The 18,378-nt window shown below is 40.2% G+C and overlaps 1 protein-coding gene across 4 annotated transcripts in view; it reads right to left on the bottom strand.

The window, feature by feature from the left end:
* The window catches only part of RASGEF1B (RasGEF domain family member 1B), a 555,855-nt gene that overhangs the window by 466,967 nt on the left and 70,510 nt on the right, over positions 1-18,378 (bottom strand). The gene's annotated exons all lie outside the window — the stretch shown is intronic.

Genomic DNA, 18,378 nt, shown 5'->3' with positions numbered 1-18,378 from the left:
GAAGGCTTGTTCTGAGCTTCCCTCTAACACATAGATGGTGCCACTTCAGATAACTACCCTTGACCTCACCATAATGCCCCTTGCTGTATAAAAGCTGTGGATGAAGGTCCAGACTTTGCAGAGAATAGCTGTATAGCCCCTGGATCATCGTCTATTGGATCCCTCCTATCAGTAAGTTACCCTGAATAAAATTCTGTGTAAATGGCATGGAGTGGCTTGCTTTGATTTTTAGTCTCAAAGTGCCTTCTCAGTCTGGAGGATACTTTACTATCCCTCTTCCACCTTCTAACAACTGGTGAGCCAGCCAGGAGACTGAAATGAAACAAGCATGCGTAAAAGGGCCATGTTAGGGGAAAGCCCACCATCCTTGGGGGAAATCTCATTGTCCACGGGGTGAAGCCCATTGTCTGTAGAAGAAATCCTCAGCTGGCTGGCTACCTCTGTGAGGGGAGACTCGGCCAGGTTTCTTTCTTTTTTTTTTTTTTTTAAGATTTTATTCTTCATTTGAGAGAAAGAAAGAGGGAGAGAGAGCATAAGCAAGGGGGAGGGGTAGTGGGAGAGGGACAAGCAGACTCCCCGCTGAGGAGAAAGCCTGATGCAGGGCTCAGGGCTTGATCCCGGGACCCAAGGATCATGACCTGAGCCAAAGGCAGATACTTAACTGACTGAGCCACCCAGGCGCCCCGATGGCCAGGTTTCTTGAGCATTTCAGACCGGTGTGTGAGTATGAGGATGCCCCCCAAATGCCTAAGAAATTGTTAGATATCCTATCCAAAACTGTAGGGAAGCAAAAGGGCTGAAAAGATACAACAACTTGGGTGTTATAATTGTAGGATGCCAAGGGATTAAAGACCCTTTCTTACAGTCAGCCCCCAGGGCATGGTACAGGATTTAAGTATCTGTTCTTGCACCTATGATTAATCAACCCATTGCTACAGCAGCTGCTACAATGGCTGACTTAAGAGAAACCAAAAGAATCCGTCAAAAGGGAAATCAATTATAGTTATTTGTGTAAGTTCAGTAAGAATCTCTTCTCCTTGTAACATGACATCATTAAAAACGCTGGTTATATTACCAAGGCTTTGACTGAAATGTCATACTTAAGAGAAATGTACATAGACTCAGATATGACCAGACAGCTTTAAGGAGCTAAGATTTACTTTATGAGGCCAGCGAAGCCCCTTGGAAAAAAACTGGCCTGGTGTCTTGCTCACAGGGTTGCCAGGAGCCTTACCAGGTGAGTAAAGAAGATCACTCCCTGGCAGGCTCAGGAAGCTCAGGATACTTTGGGGACCTTGAGAAGAGAGGAAATAACCCAAATATGCAGGTATTGCAGATGAGTCTAATGGCAAGTGTTCGGCTTGGCTCTTAACCTTGAAAGGCTGGTAAAGGCTCAATCTGAAATTCATTATGAAAAGTTCCAGCAAAGCAGATTTAAAAGAACCTACATGGCCAGTCACTATTCTTCCTGCATTTAGGTAAATAATTAGGCCAAGTTTGTTAGAACCGGACTTGTTTTACAAACAACGTAGTCTTAATTTGGTTCCTTTTGACAGAAATGAGCGTGGCTTCAGAGAGGAAAAAAAAATGTTTCAGTGACACACCTTTACGGGTGTTAGATTCTAGTTCTGATTAATTGTCCTTGAATGTTTATTCTTTACCTATAAAACCAGGCTGGATCCTGAATTCTTCTGGTTTCCTTGCATATCTGGCTAACTTTCTGCCTGATGGTTTTCACACTATAAGCCTGACTGAATGCTCTCCTGCAGGACCACCTCCTGAAATGAGACCACTGTTAAACTGAACTGATCTAATTTACCTCATTGTGAAATGTGGAAAAGCTGCTGTCTATGACTATACATGGGAGTTCTAAAACAATGGCTCTGGGGGCGCCTGCGTGCTCAGTTGGTTAAGTGTCTGACTCTTAATTTCGACTCAGGTCATGATCTCAGGGTTGTGAGATCGAGCCCCATGTCAGGCTCTGCATTCAGTGGGGTGTTTGCTTGAGATTTTCTCTCTCTCCCTCTGCCCCGCCCCCTCGCCGTGCACACTCTCTCTCAAATAAATAAATCTTTAAAAATAAAAAAATAAAATAAAATAAAGCCTCTAAAGGATGGGAGCTCAACTTGGTACCAGAGAATATGTGCAATTAGATGCAAGGCAGTTTCATTCCTCAAATCCTGATCTATGCCCCTTTTCAGCTAGAAGTAGCTAGAGCAGTCGCTGCCCCTATCCTTCAAGAATGAGGAATGGTGACAGTCCAGGGTTGGCACTGGCTCATGGGAACCAAACCACTACCGTGTTGTTGCTAAATGAAGATTTGCCATATTTATTGCCCATAAAATATTTATCTTATCACTCCTAGCCTCACATTGCTGATGTTCCTTCCTGCTGCATCAGGAAACATCTTCCTGTCACAGCCCACCACTTATACTGAAGTTCACAGTTGCTCTGACGGCCGGGTCTGCAGAAAAACCTCTTTACCAGCTCAGTGAGGAACCACAGTTCTAAGTCTTTTGTCTTGTAGGTATGTTAATCTCATGTGGCTGTTTATATTGTTGCTGTGGCATAAGGATGCAAGTCCCCTCCTGATATCTGGCTCTAGGGTCATTGCAGAAGAATGGTGTATAAAGACTGTATGAGCCATAAAGATGTCAGGGGTGGAACATAGGAGTGCTGACAACACTGACTCCAACTTTGGCCCCCCATCTTGTTTATGTCCGTGCAATAACCTCCCTCAGGGCCTTGGAGGTTAATGTATGCACTAACTGGAACACAGAAAGGCTTGTTCTGGGCTTCCCTCTGGCACACAGATGGTGCCACTTAAGGTAACTACCCTTTGACTTTACCACAATGCCCCTCACTCTATAAAAGCTGTGGATTAAGGTCTGAACTGTGCAGAGAATAGATGCATAGCACCTGGATCATCGCCAGCCAATTCCCCCATCAGTACCTTGAACAAAACTCTGTGTAAACGTACAGAGTGGCCTGCTTCATCTTTTGGTTTCAAAGTGCCTTCTCAGTCTGGAGGATACTTTACTGCCCCTTCTAACACCTCCCCAACTGCCAATTCCATTTCCCAAATAATTATCAACATGTATATGAAAATCCAGGGGCGCCTGGGTGGCTCAGTCAGTTAGGCGTCTGCCTTTGGCTCAGGTCATGATCCTAGGGTCCTGGGATCGTGCCCCGCATCGAGCTCCCTGCTCATCGGGGAGCCTGCTTCTCCCTCTGCCTGTCGCTCCCCCTGCTTGTGCTCTCTGTCAAATAAATAAATAAAATCTTTTAAAAAAAAAAGAAAAAAAGAAAAGAAAATCCATACAGCTCCACAGGGCAAGTACTTCAGGATTCTGAAGTACTTGGGTAGCCATAAGAACACAAAAGGGATTGGGAAAGGAACATGGAACAGAGCCACAAAAGCAGCGGAAGTGGTCATGAGGGATCTTGTATTAGGTTCAGGGTTCACTAGATATACTAATTATTTCCAGTATGATTGAAAAGAAAGGAAAACCAGGGTCTTAGACAATTATTTTCTAACATATGCAATGCCTGACATATTTGAAAAAGTCCCAAATTAATTGAAAGTGTAAGTGAATTCTCAGGGGAAAGATTATTTTATTTTCTGGAAAAGTATTCACTACTTGGACAGGTAGTGTGGTTTATTAAGTTGGTGTGTATTTGGAAGCTGTCTCCCTTTCACAGATTTTACAAGTATGACATGTTTCCTTTTCTTAATTTTGCTTCAGACCTACCTAATTCTCCTGATACTACACATTTCACTGTGTGATGCTAAACTCTACCTGACGAGTGGCACTAAATTGTTACAATACTATTTGATAAATCTATAGGAGTATCTTGGCCCAAAGTAGATCATTGTGTAGCCCCTAATGACTGGTATTGTATTTGTGGAAGAAAAGCCTACTGATTACTACCCATAACTGAACAGGAATGTCTTATTTATAAACTAATGCCCGCTTTCAGGGTTGTTCCTGACATCACCCAGGGCCCATTCTGACCCATCAGTTTGTGCTCTAAAGAGAAAAACTGGGCCTTAATATAAGAACCAAAATCATAACTGCTCAGGGAAATTGACTGCTTTCTTCTTTTCTCAAACCTCTTCATTTCACACTCAAGAGGCTATGAAAGTAAGAAGCATCCGGGTGCCTGGGTAGCTCAGTCAGTTAAGCATCTGCCTTCGGCTCAGGTCATGATCCCAGAGTCCTGGAAATGGGCCCTGCGTCAGGCTCCCTGCTCAGCAGAGAGCCTGCTTCTCCCTCTGCCCCTCACCCCACTCGTGCTCGCTCGCTCGCTCTCTCTCTCCCCCAAATAAATAAATAAAATCTTAAAAAAAAAAAAAAGTAAGAAGCATCCTAGATGCCATGGTTCAGAGACTTGCAGGAAAGTTGGACAATAGTACCAAGAATTTGGAACAAATTGAACAGAGTGGTCAGTGGTTTAGAATAGAGCTGCCTGAGATATATTACTGGCCTCTGGAGGGGACTTGTGCTATTCTAGAGGAAGAATTTTGTATTTACATCCCCCACAGACCGCTCTTAAATCTTTAATAGCACTAAAAAATCCAGGAAGCAAAGAAAATAGTTAATGTGGCGAATAACCACACCCAGTTCTGTGGGCTCTTCATATTTGGTATGTGATCTAATCTCTTGGTTTAATCTGGGCATCGTGGACTTCTGGCTGAGAAGCAGACTGCAAACTCTGATCATAATCCTTCTCTTAGTATTTGTGCCAAGGTATTCAGATATGTGATCTCCAGAGTCTTAAGTGCTGCTGTGCATTCTGTCCCATCAAATGTTCTAACAAGTGATCACTGAGCAAAAGAGTAGGAAAACTTGATATTTACAAAGGTAATACCCCCAGATACTTGATATACAATTGTGACACCTCAAACACTGGGGAAGATCTGGATTGATCACACCCCCAGACATAAGTGATCTCTCCTTCAGTTCAGGCTGAAGCTATCTATGGAAGCAGGTATCTGTGGAAATAACTGCATTCCGATTCAAAGGGAACACTGGGAACCTAAATCATCTACCTCCATTCACAGTTTGGACACCAAAGTACTACTTTGAAGTTACTTACAAACACACACACACACACACACACACATACAGAGCCATCCACACTAACATGACTACTATACCATCATTTTCATTAGTATTACTTTACTGTCCCAGGAGACACCTACTTAGGCAGCAAGTAACTTGATTGTTAATCACAAGGATTTCCCAAAAGATCATCAACTCTTCAATAAGTATTATCATTCTTGGGGCGCAGGGTGGCTCAGTCAGTTAAGCGTCCAACTCTTCATTTCATCTCAGGTCATGATCTCACGGTTGTGAGATCAAACCCTACGCAGAGCTGCTTAAGATTCTCTCTCTCCCTCTCTCTTTGCCCCTCCCTCACCACATGTATGTGCATACTCTCTCTCTAAAAAAAAATTAAAATTATAAATCAACATTCTTGGACCCCATCAGATTGCTGTTTTCACCAATCCTAAACTGTTATACTGCCCCCCTTTCTCAATCCTAACCAAGTTCACTCATTTTAAACCAAACTTCCAATTCCCAATGAAATCCAACCTTGTTTTCGCCCTCCAAGACACTGCCAAGGTGCTGTCAAGGTAGTGTTCTCTTTCACCATGGTAAGCAATAAATTCAGCTCTGTCTTGTCAATTGGTTGGGCTTGTGATACTTTACAAGCCAGCATTAGACAATCAGAAAAAGATTCAAACTCAGAAGTCAGAAAACTTGTTTGGATTCTTATTTTACCATTCACAACTGTGAAACTAATCCTGAGTTTCCTTGTTTGTATTTTGTTGATAAAGAAATAACTTCTTCATAAGAATGAAGATTTGACCAAATAATGTACATGTGTAAAAGTACTCTAAGTTTTAAAGCCATATACAAATATTAGTTACCACTACCATTAAGCAGGATATTCATTAAACTGACTGTCCACCAGGGTCAAGAGTAGCCATGTTAAACTCTGTGACTACCACATACCCCATGGATGTAGACTCCTGATTAACCTGGGGCTCCCTACTCCCTACAAAGAATAGCTTGCTCTGGTCAAAACATCATACCACAATACCACAATACCAACCCATTTTAACATATAAATTCCTCATACTTTTTTCAACAATAAAAAAATAAAAATAAAAATCACTGTAGCTGATTAAAGTCTAATATATTTCCAAAATATATCTTGTAGCAAGTGAATATAAAAATGGGAAATGAAATCTATTAATTTCTATTTAAGGCACTGCAGCACATCAATGATTTTTGAAAGAAATTGTGAAATATTTAAATAAGAAGTTAGAAGTTTATTATACCATTGCTATGTATAATTCAAAGAGACTTTGGAAAATACAAATATATAATTAATCCTTATGAATCAGGTATCTGGAAATAACTACATTTCAGTATAAAAACATAACCATTTATTCATTTATCTGCCTGTTCACAAGGAGGATTATTTTCTCCAATTAGGCTTTTTGACACATACACTAAAAGGCAATTTTCTTGTCCTTTTTGGAAACAGATACTTTCTTGACACAGCAAAATACTTCCAAATCTACCTGGCTTAAAGATCACTTTAAGATAAGAACTTATTCTTCTCAACTAAAATAATTATTGGAGAATCACTTCCATCAATAAAAGAACACTCCACACAGAGCTAGTGAAATAACAAAACACATAGTCACTAAGTACCAAAGATAAATCTGAACTTCATGCAATCCAGGAAAAGAAAGATAAGATGTTCTTCCAGAACTCTGTAATACTAGAAATGGAAGTTTAATGAAATTTTAAGTGAACAGTAAAGAATGAGTAAATGATGTTTGGGGCTGCTAAGACAGCTCTATGGAGTTTTTTTAAATCCTAGATTCATTCTGAAGGCAAGCTGAGGGCACCTGGCATGAGGCAGTAGTTAGGAGCCTTGGTGCTGGAATTAGACCATAGTCCTTCTTACTCTGTGCCCTGGAAGGCTGAACCATAAGGACTGTATCAATGCGCTTTTCTGCCCTCTGGCTTCCGGGAGGGATTCAGACATGGAAGGCACCAGAAGGATATCCAAGAGCAGGAGAGTGAGGTTGAGTATCTATTCCCCAGCTCCTTTCCTGCGGAGTCTTTGAGCCTGATAACACATATCTCCCTAAATCTACAGTCCTTTCAGGCAATCCTCTCCATATAGCTTTGGATCCAGGAACTGTTCCATTCCCCCATACCCTCAATTCTAGGGGTGGAAATGGCTTCTGATGTTGCTAACTCTATGTAGTTTTCTCTAAACCCTGCCAATACTCTTGTAAATAATCCTTGTAATAAACTCTCCTCCAGTTACCCAATTTGAATCTGTTTCTTTCCAGGACCTTGACTGATCCTCAGAAAAGTTATCAACACCTCTCTGCTTCAGTGTCTTCATCTATAAAACCAGTCTGGTAACAGAATCTACCTCATAGGATTGTTGCCAGTGCCCCGCTCACAGGAAACATTCAATCACTGTTAACTGCAAGCATATTACATCTTTATCATTATGGAAATCGTATTGGTTCTTTTTTCAAGACAAAAAAAAAAACACTTTACTTCACACCATAGTATCTTGAAGAATGCCCACGGTCCTGAAAATGAACCCCCTATAGTCTTGCCAACTTGGTAGTTCCTTAATGATCCTCTTCTATCTCCTGCTTTAGCAGTGAGCTAGCTTTCTTGTTATGAATCCCCTATAGTCTTGTCAACTTGGTAATTCCTTAATGATCCTCTTCTATCTCCTGCTTTAGCAGTGAGCTAGCTTTCTTAGTTCAAATGTAAGATATCAACAGAAATCAACATGAAATAAAACAAGGCTCAACATTAAATAATCAATATCTTAAAGGGACTTCAGGGAGAGGAAAGAGAGAAAACAGATTTTAGCAATGCCCAAACATGTTTCCTGAGGGACACACGTCTACCCATTTGAAAGGTTTTATTGGCAGTGAGAAAGTTTCATCCACGAAAAATAATGATCATTAGTTTTTCCATGACAACTGTGGTTGCCCTACAGTATCCATCATGCTCCTGGGGTTCATAGCTTTTTCACAATTCTGATCCCCCGGTGCAAGACATTAGTGAGTATTGATGCAATTTTAATTGTTTCTCACATAAACTCCATGCCACTTGTCACAAAGTCCACATACCCTAAAGATCATTATTGAACTTTTGGGAGTTCTGTATGTATGAAGCAATTCTGAACTTGCCCTGCAATTTTAACCAAGGTCACACCAGTGAAAGCCTTGGCAATTTGGTTTGATTAACAGGGTCAGTCAGAGGGAGACCTCAGATCAAATAAGATTTTAAAAAGCAGCAAATCTGTACTAAAATATCTGGCAAAAAAAAAACACAAGATAGCATGAAGACCAATCATAGAGCATATATTTCATATGGATAACCGAATAGCTTTTATCTGAATTAAAATTCTCTTTACTAACTAATTTCACAGGTCAAAGTAAGTATTATTTTTAAAGCTTGAAATAGCTTAAGCCCTAGGAACATTACAGTGGGATTCTATTTCAATCATTCCCAACATTTAAAATAAGCTTAAGGGGTGCCTGGCTGGCTCATTCAGTGAGCATGCAACTCCTGATCTCAGGGTTGTGATTTTGAGCCCTGCATTGGACATGGAGCCTACTTTGAATGAATGAATGATGAATGGGCTTAAAAATATCACTAGTGATCTCATATTCTAGCTCTAGAGAACCAGAGAAAACACATTTTCTGCACAGTCTGTACAGAGTATCTGCAGCCTCCCATACAGAGTTCGGTCTTCAACATCTAAGTGGGTATGTATAAATAAATATATGTATTTGTTTATATACCCACAATATACGCATGTATACATAAATACACAATGTATTTCAGAAATACTAAAATGTAGATTTTCACACATTAACACCTCTGAAATGAGGATGCATATTATTATCTAATAATGTGACATTATAACATAATAATATAATTATTATAGTGCTTTTTTTTTCAATTTTACCAGTATGTACCTTAGTGATATATCTTATAATTAACAGCATCTTAGATTGTATGTATATGTCTGTGTGTGTGTGTCTTACTCCTACTGTCTTCCTTTGTTGTTGTTTTAGCATTTTTATTTTAGATCTGCCTCCTGAGTTAATTTTAATCTTAAGAGTCACAGGTTTACAAATCTGGTACATACACCTTAGTTACTAAGAGAAAACAAGCAAAGTCAGTGATGAAACATGTTGTCAACACTCACCATACAAAAATTAAACTCTGAATTGTTGAGTTGATTATAGTGTAACCAAACTTCAGGAACAAAGTTTCAAGAGGAAACACAGCCAATGAGCCACACCATCTCCAGAGCAGAAAATAATGACCCATGAAACTAACTGAAGGTTATCAGGCTCAAACTTCATGGATACATTATCATCCTTACAGATGATTATAATGACTTTTGATGCATGAATGTGTGGAACTAAATTTTATACAACATTAAGATACACAGGCAGTGCATAGTTTCAAATCCATGCTATTAAAACCACAAGTGCTAAAACTAATTTCATCATTTCTATGCATAACCCCTGATAGATTCCATTGGTCCCAATCAGTCTCATTAATCTTACTTTCCATTTCTTGATGTTAGCTCTTACAATTTGTCATTTTTCTGATTTTCCTTTCTCTTTTCTCTTAATTTAGGTCAAGTTTGGACTTTATTAAAGTTGAAGTTACAGTTTTCAAAATCACCTCTTATCACCATTTCCTGGAATTTCCTTTTAGAGAATCTTTCACCTGGTAAGAAAACTTCATTCAAAATATTCAAAAGAAATTTGCTGGGTGCCCACTCTGTATTAGAAACCAAGGATAGAAAGGTGAGCATGACAGTCTTGTCTTTGGTTCTCAAAATGTGGTCCACTACCTAGGAGCAACAGCATCATCTGGAAACTTCTTAGAAATGCAGAATCTCAGTTCCCACCCCAGACCTACTGTCTTAGTTAGGGTTCTTCAGAAAAACAGATCCAATAGGAGATAGATACAGATATAGGTGATAGGGATATAAATATATAGACACACACATAAAGAAACTTATAAGGAATTGGTTAACAGAGTTATGGACACTGACAAGTCCCAATATCTACAACATGAGTTGGCAAACTGGAGAGCCAATGGGTTAGTTCTAGTCCAAGGGTGGCAGGCTCGAGATCCAAGAAGAGCTGATGTTTCAGTTCAAGTCAGAGGCAGGAAGAAGCCAAGTTTAAAGGCAGTTAGACAGAAAGAATTCTCTGTTGCTTAGGGAAGGGTCAGCCTTTTTGTTCTATGTAGGCCTTCAACTGATTGGGTGAGTCCCACCTGCATTAGGGAGGGCATTCTGCTTCACTCAGTCTACCGATTTAAATGTTAATCACACCCTATATGCAACTAATGAATCGTTGAACACTACATCAAAAACTTATGACGTACTATATGCTGGCTAACTGAACATAATAACAAAAATAAAATTAATTAATTAATTAATTAAATGTTCATCACACCCTCACAGACACACCCAGAAATGGTGCCTGACCACATATTCAGATACCCCATGGCCCACTCAAGTTGACACACAAAATTAACTATCACACCTACTATATTGGAATCTGTGTTTTAAAAGTAACCCCAGGCAATTTACTGGCACACTGATGTTTGAGGAGTGTTAGTCTAGTCTATGTGCACAAGGACTTCACAGAAACATGAACAAATAACTACAACACAGCATGGTTCTAGCTGCAATCAAAACCGTCCACGATATTGTTAGCTGGCATAGGAAGCAGTAACAACCCCCGTGAATAGACCAGGGGAGACTCACAAGAGAGGGGCCCCTTGACCAGGTGCTAAAGATGAGCAGGAGCTTCTCACATACGGCTTCTGCAGCCAGACTACTAGAATTGGAAGCAACAACTCTGCCACTTACTAGTTGTGTGACCTGGGGTAATTTAACCCTGCTGTGCCTCAACTTCCCCATGTGTAAAATAGGGAAAATGATTATACCTGCTTCACAGGGTCATTGTGATGATTAAATAAGCTAATATATGTGAAGTTAAAACAACATCTGACTGGGCGCCTGGGTGGCTCAGTTGGTTAAGCGACTGCCTTCGGCTCAGGTCATGATCCTGGAGTCCCGGGATCGAGTCCCGCATCGGGCTCCCTGCTCGGCAGGGAGTCTGCTTCTCCCTCTGACCCTCCCCCCTTTCATGTGCTTGCTCTCTCTCATTCTCTCTCTCTCAAATAAATAAATAAAATCTTTAAAAAAACAACAACAACAACATCTGACACATATAAGCACTGTAAAGCGTAAACTATCATCATCATCATGTTTTTAGATCTTCTAATCCACAAGTTCGCTAGTGTTTGCAGCTCATTATTTAATGTTAGATTTGCCTCTGTCCCATTAACAATGACATCATCCATTCATGTAAAAGCCTCCTGGATTCTCCTGATGTTAACATGAAAGAACTAAACACAAATGCAAATGTCCTTAGACATCCTAGGCTAAACCACAACTATAAGTCCTTGAAAAATTATAAGAAATTACATTTATTGTGTGCTTACTACAAGCCAGAAAATACCCTAAGCACTTAGCTGTACTACAGTATTCCCCACTGCCCCCAACCCGGCCTTTATCCGCAGTTTCAGTCACCTGCTGTCAACCATGATCTGGAAGCAGATGATCCTCCTTCTGACATATCAACAGAAGGTCAGCAGTAGCGTAAAGCTATGTCACAATGCCTACGTCATCCACCTCACTTCATCGCATCATGTAGGCATTTTATCATCTCACATCATCACAAGAAGAAGCGTGAGTACAGTGCGATAAGATTTTGAGAGAAAGAAAAGGAGAAAGGCCACAGTCACATAACTTTTATTACAGTATATTGTTATAATTATTCTATTTTATTATTGGTTATTATTGTGAATCTCTTACTGTGTCAAACTTATAAATTAAACTTTATCATATGTACATCTATATAGGAAAAATATATATATAGGGTTCAGGACTATCTGCAGTTTCAGGCATCTAGTGGAGGTCTTGGAACATATGGATAAAAAGGGATTACTGTAATTCCCTGAATTCTCATAACCCTCTGAGATAGATAGTATTATTACTCCTAGTTTTCAGATGCAGAGACAGGGACACAGAAAGGTTAAGCAATTTGCCTAAGTTCACAAAAATTGTAAGCAAGAGAGGCAATATTAATACCCAGGTGTTCTGGTTCCACAGCCTACACACTTAACCACTATGCCATACTGTCTCTCAGTGGGTGAACATTTGGGGAGAAGAATTTAGGAAGGTGATTTGTAAATCTGGAGTATGTCAATATTTTAATCATATATTTGTGTCCTCCTGTAGATATGACAAGCACAGGAAATAAGACTGGTCTCTTTCCACTCTAAGTTCAGACTGACAAAGCGTTTCAAAGATACAATAAACAGAAAATAGTAGGAATCAAAGATTACCCACAGGAATCTATTTCCTATAATAGGATAACGCTGGTTGATATAACAAACAGATGTACAGATGTGCAAAAATTCAAGCACAATAAAAATTTATTTCTTGCTCAGGTAAGAATACAAGGTAGATGTTCCTGACAGATGGCACTCCTCACAGTGGTTCCATCCTTCGGCTCCACCATGCCCAAGTGTAGTCATCTGCAACCAGCTGGCAGAGGAGGAAAGAAACATGGAGGAAGCATCCCTACTTCTTAAACACTGTGGCCAGGAAGTAACACACATCATTTCCATTCATGTTCTATTAGTGAGAAATAGTTACTTGGCCACCTTTATATGCAAGAAGGGCTGGGAAACTTAGCCCCAGCTGGGTAGCTACTTAGAGACAACTATGTACTGTAGAAAGGGGAGCATGAATTTTGGGGTACAGCTAGCCACCTCTGACGCATTCTTCCCATGGGGATTTTGTGGGCTCTCCATCATATGGCAGTATGTGCCTATGGGAGACACTCCCTGGAGGATCTGATGGGAAAACAACAGAACCCCATTTCCACAGCTCACCCTTGTCACTGGTAATTGGAAGGGTAGTGCTCCTTGAGAGTGCTAGATACAGAGAAACACAGATAAAGCATGGTCTCCTAAACTTGGCTGTAAAATCAAGATTGAGACTCCTTCTTGCGATCCTCACCCATCTCCTAGCATGGAAAAAACCCACGCAAGTTCAGTACTTGGTGTTTACTTAATATTTGCTGATTAAAATATCTGATCATGTGGATGAAAAATATCCCTGCAGCAGCATACAAATATTCTTAGTCATTTTTAGATTAAGAAAAAGATCTGGGGGCACCTGGGTGGCTCAGTCAGTTAAGCATTTGACCCTTGATTTCAACTCAGGTAATGATCTCAGAGTCGTGGGATTGAGTCCCACATCAGACTCCGAGCTCAGTGTGGAGCCTGCTTGAGATTCTCTCTCACTCTCCCTCTGCTCCTTCCCCTCCACATTACCCCCCAACCCCAGCATCATGTGCATGCTCACGCTCTCTCTCTCTCACACACACACAAAAAGAAAGAAAGAAAGAAAGAAAGAAAGAAAGAAAGAAAGAAAGAAAAAGAAGGAAGGAAAGAAAGAAAGAAAGAAAGATTGATCTGAAATGGTTGAACTTCCAAGTGATTAAAATGCACTGAACTGAATGAATGGCATGAAATTTGGTTCCTTAAAATGGTACTTCTCTAAATTGAGTTCCATCTGACTTTCAGAATAGCAAGGAAAAGGCTCTGATATATTCAGTGGCAGTGTATTTCCATATAAATATTTTCTAAATCATAATTCCTATGGTAACTATGGCTAACTATATGGCCAGTACAGTGAAAACATAAGTTGAAAGGTCTTTGACCTAGAGAATCTATTTCAATAAAATAGAAAATAAAAATGCAATTTCAAACATGTATTTTGCCCCTTTTAGGAATGCTCATTACTGCCTTACAACATATCCAGATAGACCTGAGAAAGCATAGCAAATGATTTTCTTGCCTAGTAAATTGTTTTGCAAAGTTAGATTGAAATATCAAGTATGTCAAGCCTAGAGTCTTCTTCACCTTACTTACATTATTAAATGATAAAATTAAAACTGTATTAAACATTTCAAGCTTTGGGTTGGTAGCAAGTATATTAATTTCAATCAAATCAAAACTCTGTTGAATAAAGCATATATTCCAGAAGAGAAACTGTTCCAGAAGAGGAAGACTAGGAATGCCAATCACTTTTTTTCTTTTAAACTAAATATTCATATTATGAATCCCAGGTTCTGCACTAAGTGAGAAACCAAAAGCTAGGGACTCCCCAGGAGGGTCTGCAATGATTGTGAAGCCTCTAAACCAGCCCAGGACTGTCTATAATAACATGGGAAAGAACTATGCCTCAGGAACCCGCCAGGGCTGAGCACGTTCACCACTGCCGCAGGTGGTCCTGCCCCACAGACTTCAGTCAGACCTGCTCTGTTTCCTGCCCTTTCCCAGCCTGGATCTCAAGCCTCTGCAGGTTCCATGAGCCACCCAGCACCTTCCAAACAATCTTTTTCTGCTTAAGGTGGTGACAGCTAGTTTCTGCTCCTTGTAGACCAAGAACTCTAACAGAAAGACCCACTCTTACACCTAAGGACACTGAGGCTTAGAACAATTCTATGAATTGGCCAAGGTTATACAATCAGTTGGTAACAGCAAAGAATGGAATCCTGGTTCAGCATTCTTTCTGCTTTCCTGAGTCACTTTACAAGGACTCCCAGTCAGAGACTTATTTCTGAATTTCAAAGGCATTTGAACTGATCTGGCATTTTTCCTCAGAGGTGATGTGATGTTCTCGCTTCTCCCTTTGCCCCTCATTGCTTGCTACTCTTAGGGGAACCTGGACAGTCTGTGCTGTAGAAACAAATAGCACCCCCACATTTTAGGGCTCCCTTGATAATAGACATGATTTCTTAAAGCTTCCTTCTGTGCTACACACAAAGTAGGAAGTTTGTCAGCCATTTTTTTTAACATTTTATTTATTTATTTTAGAGAGAGAGTGTGTGCACATGGGAGCAGGGAGAGGGGCAGAGGAAGAGGGAGAGAGAGCCTCCAGCAGACTCCACGCTGAGTGTGAAGCCCCACACGGGCTCAATCTCACGACCCTGAGACCATGACCTGAGCCGAAATCAAGTCAGATGCTTAACTAACTGAGCCACACATGCACCCCTTTCAGCCATTTTGATTTGGGCTGAATAGTCACAAAATCTAGAGTAATCTGGAGGATACAGCTGGAAATTATTAGAACAACCTTTTCTTTACAAGTATTCAGCCATGACTGAGAGTTGAAATAAAGAATTTGTGTACTAGAAGTGTCGCAAGTAAATTCCACCAAGTGGCTCTTCCTGAGCAAGAACTTTGCCAACCCTACTCTTTCCCTTCATGACAGATGGGCCCAAAACTGTGGAACAGAAGCCATGCAGCAAGGGAACCACCAGAAATGCAGGTGATTAAGAGAGCCCCATGCAACAAAGATGTTTTGTCTCATGGGAAGGAAGAGGCCAGTCCCTTCCAAAGGTCTAAGTCCTCTTCTCCTGGGAAGCTTTGCACCAAATAGAAATGAATGCTGTTTGGTCTTCCCTGTTTTGTCAGGAAAGAATTAAGAGGTAGTCTAGAAAATAAAGCAACAGAGAAGAAAAACACCAGTGTGCTTCCTCATATATCAGAAAGACTCTTTTCTTCAAGTAAGCAAAGATTTTGCTCAATATAAAGAAATCCTGTATCCAGGAGGATAAGACCTATTTGGAATCTCTGGTAGGCTTCCAGGAATATTATCTTCTCTAAAGTAAAGCTTTGTAACAAAGCTTGATTTGACTCCCTAGAAAACTATTTCTCTGCAGAATGATTCACAAAAATTATAAGCCAATTCTCTGAATCGCTACTGGCCTGTATAATTAATAGGTTATACTATGAAAACGCATCAGCCCTGACACCCAAGAATAAATAAAGTATCCCCCAAAGAGATGTTCTTGCCTGAATTTATGCTCCTGGACTTGGAGACATTCCAAAAAGTGGTACCTACCCAGATAGGAAATTTTTTTTTTAAACAACAAAAATGTATCCTCTCACAGTTTATGTTCGAAGTCTAGGCACAGCCTAACTGGGTCCTCTGCTCAGAGTCTCACCAGGTCTTAGGGTGTCAGCTGGGCTTATGGTCTCATCAGGAGCTTGGGGTCTTATTCCAAGTTCATTCAGGTGGTGAGCAAAATTCACTTCCTTGTAATTGTAGGACTGAAGTCCTGTTTTCTTGCTGGCCGTAGCCAGAGGTTGCTCTCAGCTCCTAAGGGAGCTGTCCCAGGCCCTAGCCATGTAGGTCTCTCACAACACAGAGGCTTACTTCAGAGCTAGAAGGAGAATCTCTATTACTTTGAATCTCCAAGTCCTCTGAATAACTCTCATTGATTAAGACAGGGCTATCTAGGATAATATCCCTTTTGATTCACTCAAAATCAGCTGATATGAGATTATACCTGCAAAATTCTTTCATCTTTGTCATGTAATGCAACCCAATCATAGGAGTGAATTCCATCACATTCACAGACCTGTCCATACTCAAACGGGAGGAGATTATAAAGACTGTATAAAAAGAATATATAAAAGGGAGGGGCAGGAATCTTGGGGGCCATCTTAGTATTCTGCCTGCTACATATGCCATGTCCTTTTAGAATGAGTTTCTATTTTCAGCACTGGTTCAGGATTAAGGTGTGAAGTTGAAGGTGTATCAGTGAGTGCTATGTCTGAAGACCTTATGGGTCCATAGCTACAATAACCCTGTGGCCACTATCTGCCATCATTATCCAACAACTAGATAGGTACAATTCTTGCTGGTCCAGAAAGCAATCCTTCTCTTTCCACAGTCCTACTAGAATTTTCACCTCCCTTAAAACTCAACTTAATCAACTTCTATAGAAAATCTTCCCTGATGAAAGTCAACTGTGCCCTCTTATTCTCCTCCAGTTTATTTCATGCAATCCTCTACATCAGCCAGCTTTGTGATATTGGACAAGTCACTTTGCCTCTCTGGGTCTTAGTTTCCTCACTTATAAAATTACAAGGAGGTTGTTCTAGGTGACACTGAAGCTGTTTCCCAGGTCTATTCAGTAAGTCTAGGTAAATCCAAATACCTGGACTTATACCATCTAAATAGAAAGAAGAACCATGTGAAAAGTCACTAAACTGAATATTGGTTCAAAGCCATTGTTCTGGGACATCATCAAAGCTCAGAATTGACACAGTCTAGAGGAATAGCACATGACAGGACATGACAATCCTCCCCCACATGGTGGCAGTCACTGAACTCTCCACTTCAAACATCTCCATTCATTATTCTCATTATTCTCCAGTCACTATTCTCCATTCACACATCTCATCAATGCTCTTCCTCACCATGTGGATTATACTTTGGGTTTTTTCCATTACTAAACTAGCTTTTAGTCCTGGCTCCCACATTCCCATTAGCCCCTCTGCGACTCAATTCTTCCATAAAATGGAGCTATCCTCCTCAGGAGTTAGTGTGGAGAGCAAATAAGAACATGTATTTAATAGTACATTATGCAAATTAAGACATTATCAGTATTATCAATAACAATTGTAAAACATACACAGAGTTTTGCTACTTCTAGATCAATCAAAGGTGACTTATCTTGGATAAATGCAACATAAAATTCACTAAGAGAGACAAGTGCCTTTTTTTACATAACAAAGCCCCAAGAGACTCATAGATGTGTACCTCCATCCTCAGGAAACCTGGACCAAAATATTTCCTTTCAAACTTCCTGGGACTTTGAGAGGCTGGACTGGACATGACTAAAGCATTCTATTCATTTCACTTCTGTCTTCTGAAATTTTTTTATTTCCCAACATTAAATTTACAACCCATCTCATTAAACTCTGGGAACCCTCAAATACTAATACTATGTGAATAATTTACTTCTCCTTCCTATCCATAACTTTTACATTAATATATTGACATCACACCTTCCTAACCAAATCTGTTTCTTTGAAAGGTTTCCCCCTTTTACCACCCACACAACATGCCCATTCTCCATACACCTTCTGGGCATACCTGTGGCAACACAGGTAATAAAACTCATAATTCAACCTAACGTCAGATTATTTCCATTTCTATTTCAGCTATGCTTTTTGGACATTACCTTTATGTTTTTAATAAGAAATACATTCACGTAGTACAAAGATCAAAGAGAAAAAAAATAAGTTTCCTTCATCCCATCCCCAAGCCACTGAGCTTCCCACTCAGATGCTGCCAATATTAACGGATTACAATGCTGTTACAGTGATATGTTTAAAATTC

Source organism: Mirounga leonina, unplaced genomic scaffold (assembly GCF_011800145.1).
Source record: "Mirounga leonina isolate KUSES-001 unplaced genomic scaffold, KU_Mleo_1.0 Mir_129, whole genome shotgun sequence".
NCBI lineage: Eukaryota > Metazoa > Chordata > Mammalia > Carnivora > Phocidae > Mirounga > Mirounga leonina.
Note: the sequence above shows the minus strand (reverse complement) of the source record. Positions and strands in the feature narration are given on the sequence as shown.